General features: G+C 35.9%; 1 protein-coding gene across 9 annotated transcripts in view; it reads right to left on the bottom strand.

Moving 5' to 3' along the window:
• Positions 1-1,842: 1,842 nt before the first annotated feature.
• Positions 1,843-4,327, bottom strand: part of l3mbtl4 (L3MBTL histone methyl-lysine binding protein 4) — a 70,500-nt gene continuing 68,015 nt past the window's right edge. For 6 of the 9 annotated variants that reach the window (XM_079862484.1, XM_079862486.1, XM_079862485.1 and 3 more), the window contains one exon: positions 1,843-4,327. This exon is cut by the window's right edge and continues 432 nt beyond it. The gene's annotated coding sequence lies outside the window, so the exon portion shown is untranslated. The other 3 variants (XR_013820122.1, XR_013820123.1, XR_013820124.1) reach the window with 3 other exon arrangements.

Genomic DNA, 4,327 nt, shown 5'->3' with positions numbered 1-4,327 from the left:
CAGAACCCAATGGTTCTATACAGATTTTTTTTTTTTTTTTTTGGCATAAAGCGTTATTTAAAATCGAGTCAAGAACCCTATTGTTCTATATAGAACATTTTTGGCATAAAGGGTTAAAATTGAGTCAAGATCCTTATGGTTCTATATAGAACCTTTTTGGCATAAAGGGTTAAAATTGAGTCAAGACCCCTATGGTTCTATATAAAACCTTTTTGGGCATAAAGCGTTCTTTAAAATTGAGTCAAGAACCCTGTGGTACTATATAGAACCTTTTTGGCATAAAGGGTTCAAATTGAGTCAAGATCCTTATGGTTCTATACAGATTTTCTTTTTTTTTGGGGGGCATAAAGCATTCTTTAACATCGAGTCAAGAACCCTATTGTTCTATATATAACCTTTTTGGCATAAAGGGTTAAAATTGAGTCCAGAAGCCAAGGGTTAAAATTGAGTCAAGATCCTTATGGTTCTATATAGAACCTTTTTGGGCATAAAGCGTTCTTTAAAATTGAGTCAAGAACCCTGTGGTTCTATATAGAACCTTTTTGGCATAAAGGGTTAAAATTGAGTCCAGAACCCAATGGTTCTATACAGATTTTTTTTTTTTTTTTTTTGGCATAAAGCGTTATTTAAAATCGAGTCAAGAACCCTATTGTTCTATATAGAACATTTTTGGCATAAAGGGTTAAAATTGAGTCAAGATCCTTATGGTTCTATATAGAACCTTTTTGGCATAAAGGGTTAAAATTGAGTCAAGACCCCTATGGTTCTATATAAAACCTTTTTGGGCATAAAGCGTTCTTTAAAATTGAGTCAAGAACCCTGTGGTACTATATAGAACCTTTTTGGCATAAAGGGTTAAAATTGAGTCAAGATCCTTATGGTTCAATACAGATTTTTTTTTTTTGGGGGGGGGCATAAAGCGTTCTTTAAAATCGAGTCAAGAACCATATTATTCTATATATAACCTTTTTGGCATAAAGGGTTAAAATTGAGTCCAGAACCCAATGGTTCAGAGTCCAGAGTTCCTTGAGTCCAGAAGCCATGGGTTAAAATTGAGTCAAGATCCTTATGGTTCTATATAGAACCTTTTTGGGCATAAAGCGTTCTTTAAAATTGAGTCAAGAACCCTAGTGTTCTATATAGAACCTTTTTGGCATAAAGCGTTCTTTAAAATTGAGTCAAGTTCTATATTGAACCCCACTAAACATTAAGATCTAAGAGTTTATTGAAAAGCATTTTCTTTAAAACAAACAGCCTAGCAGAAAATGAATGATAAGTGGTTTATAAATCAGTCTATAAACATTACCCTGGTTGGTTGATTCACCATGACGCTCGTCCAGATGTTCAAGGTGCATCTGAAGGTCATCGAGCTGCTCAAACAGAACAACATTCACTGCTTTTACACTCATATTCATATTCAAGCATTCGGCTGCTTCGGGTCTTTGCTCTGGTTGAGCTCAACTCTATTAATAAACGCGGATAAATCAATGTGTTCTTCCACTAATGCTGCGGCCGGAGATAAGACACGTTCTCTGAAGACAGACGGACAGTTCTTGTGTCCTGATGAACCACGCTGAGAAGAAACATGTGTTTTCCACCTTTAAGTTTATATAAAGACGACAGACGACGTACGCTGAGCAGATTTGCACTGTTTATTAGGGTGCGGATGTGGACTCAATGAATTCTGTTGTACAAAGTGTGAGTGAGTGCAAGAAAGAGGGTTTATAAATATGTTCAGAACATCAGATCAATAAATCAATCATGGACTGAACAGCAGTGAACTAATACAGCAATGCAATGAAACTCTTCATTCTGGCCTGGGAAACTACAACACACACAATGGACTTACATTCCTGACGTTTGGCTAAATGAAATAAAAGTTCGAAATGAGACGGATTCTATGAAATCACACCAATGTCAAAATTCATAGCAAATATATATATCGTTTTGCTTTGTGCATTATAGCAAGTCTTTAAATAATCATCAGAAAACCCCCTGATGCGAAACGAGAATTCAGATCACGTGATCTCAAGAGCCAATGAGAGCGCAGCATTCTCACGCCAATAAAGTTTTTCACTTACTTTTATAATATTTCATTAAACATAAACGGGGAGTCTGTGCAATACATCACAAAAATAAACACTCTTCAATTTAAAACAAATCCATTTGGCATTTGAAATTTGTCATATATATTATTATCCTTCACTGTGCAAACATACGGTGATTCTGCACAATAAATAAAAGGTGATTCATCAGGTACAGCAAAAATCATACAGAACTGTACAAAATAGAATAAAATTAGAGGAAGTAACAGAAAGGGCACAAATCTCTGAGTATTAATGAAGAGTTCACACACTAATCATCGTTCGTCATCGTTTACTCGCACTCGTGTGGAACATCACAAACATTTCTGCTGTTTTCTATTTCATGAAAGAAGCTGCTCCATAAACACTATAAAATATTACTGAATCAAGGTTTTCTGAGGTTATATGACAGCGCTGGGAATAATATAATATCACTGATAATCTTCCTCTCCACTGAAATGGACAGAGATGTCATTGATATCAACTTGATTTGAGAGATCCGGCGAAGCAGAACATCTTCAGTCAATTACATTTCAGTCCTAATTCAAAACTATTAAAAGCCTTCCATGATTATTATATGGTGCCGAACAGATCCATGTGTTCACTTGCGGTATTCTGATGAAGTCAACGGGTTCGGACTCGAGGGGGAGTAAAGATGACAGAACGATCATTACTGGACCAACTATTCATTTAAAGTCATCTCACACACACACACACACACACACACACACACACACACACACACACACACACACACACGTTCGAGAGTAAATCCTGAAGTCGCTGTTCACCTGTTTGTGTTGAGAATATATAAATAGCACCGTGAACGAGAAACCCCTGATAATACGCCGTTGACCGCGTCTGATTGATTGTCATGTCGTCGAGTTTAAGAAAGAGGAGTTTAAGAGGAGTTTAAAGGGATAGTTAGTAAGTGAAAATTAGCCCATGATTTACTCTCCCTCGAGTCATCCTAGGTGTATATGACATTCTTCTTTCATACGAACACAATCAGAGTTATATTAAAAAATGTCCTGGCTTTCCAAGCTTTATAATGGCAGTGAATTTATGCACTTTTATGATGGACAGATGGACTTTTATGATGGACAGATGGACTTTTATGATGGATAGATGAACTTTTATGATGAATAGATGCGCTTTTATGATGGACAGATGCACTTTTATCATGGATAGATGCGCTTTTATGATGGATAGATGCACTTTTATGATGGACAGATGGACTTTTATGATGGACAGATGCACTTTTATGATGGATAGATGAACTTTTATGATGAATAAATGCACTTTTATGATGGACAGATGCACTTTTATGATGGATAGATGGACTTTTATGATGGACAGATGCACTTTTATGATGAATAGATGCACTTTTATGATGGATAGATGCACTTTTATGATGGACAGATGCACTTTTATGATGGATAGATGGACTTTTATGATGGACAGATGCACTTTTATGATGAATAGATGCACTTTTATGATGGACAGATGCACTTTTATGATGGACAGATGCACTTTTATGATGAATAGATGCACTTTTATGATGGATAGATGCACTTTTATGATGGACAGATGCACTTTTATGATGGATAGATGGACTTTTATGATGGACAGATGGACTTTTATGATGGACAGATGCACTTTTATGATGAATAGATGCACTTTTATGATGGATAGATGCACTTTTATGATGGACAGATGCACTTTTATGATGGATAGATGGACTTTTATGATGGACAGATGGACTTTTATGATGGACAGATGCACTTTTATGATGAATAGATGCGCTTTTATGATGGATAGATGCACTTTTATGATGGACAGATGCACTTTTATGATGGATAAATGGACAGATGCACTTTTATGATGGATAGATGCACTTTTATGATGGATAGATGCACTTTTATGATGGATAAATGGATAGATGCACTTTTATGATGGATAGATGCACTTTTATGATGGATAGATGCACTTTTATGATGGACAGATGCACTTTTATGATGGATAGATGCACTTTTATGATGGACAGATGCACTTTTATGATGGATAGATGCACTTTTATGATGGACAGATGCACTTTTATGATGGACAGATGCACTTTTATGATGGACAGATGCACTTTTATGATGGATAGATGCAACTATAACTCTGATTGTGTTCGTCTGATAGAAGAATGTCATAAACACCTAGGATGGCTTGAGGGAGAGTAAATCATGGGCTAATTT

The sequence above is a fragment of the Squalius cephalus genome, assembly GCF_949319135.1.
Source record: "Squalius cephalus genome assembly, chromosome: 25".
In the NCBI taxonomy this organism is placed as follows: domain Eukaryota; kingdom Metazoa; phylum Chordata; class Actinopteri; order Cypriniformes; family Leuciscidae; genus Squalius; species Squalius cephalus.
The sequence above is the reverse complement of the archived record's forward strand: the minus strand, read 5'-3'. Positions and strand labels throughout refer to the sequence as shown.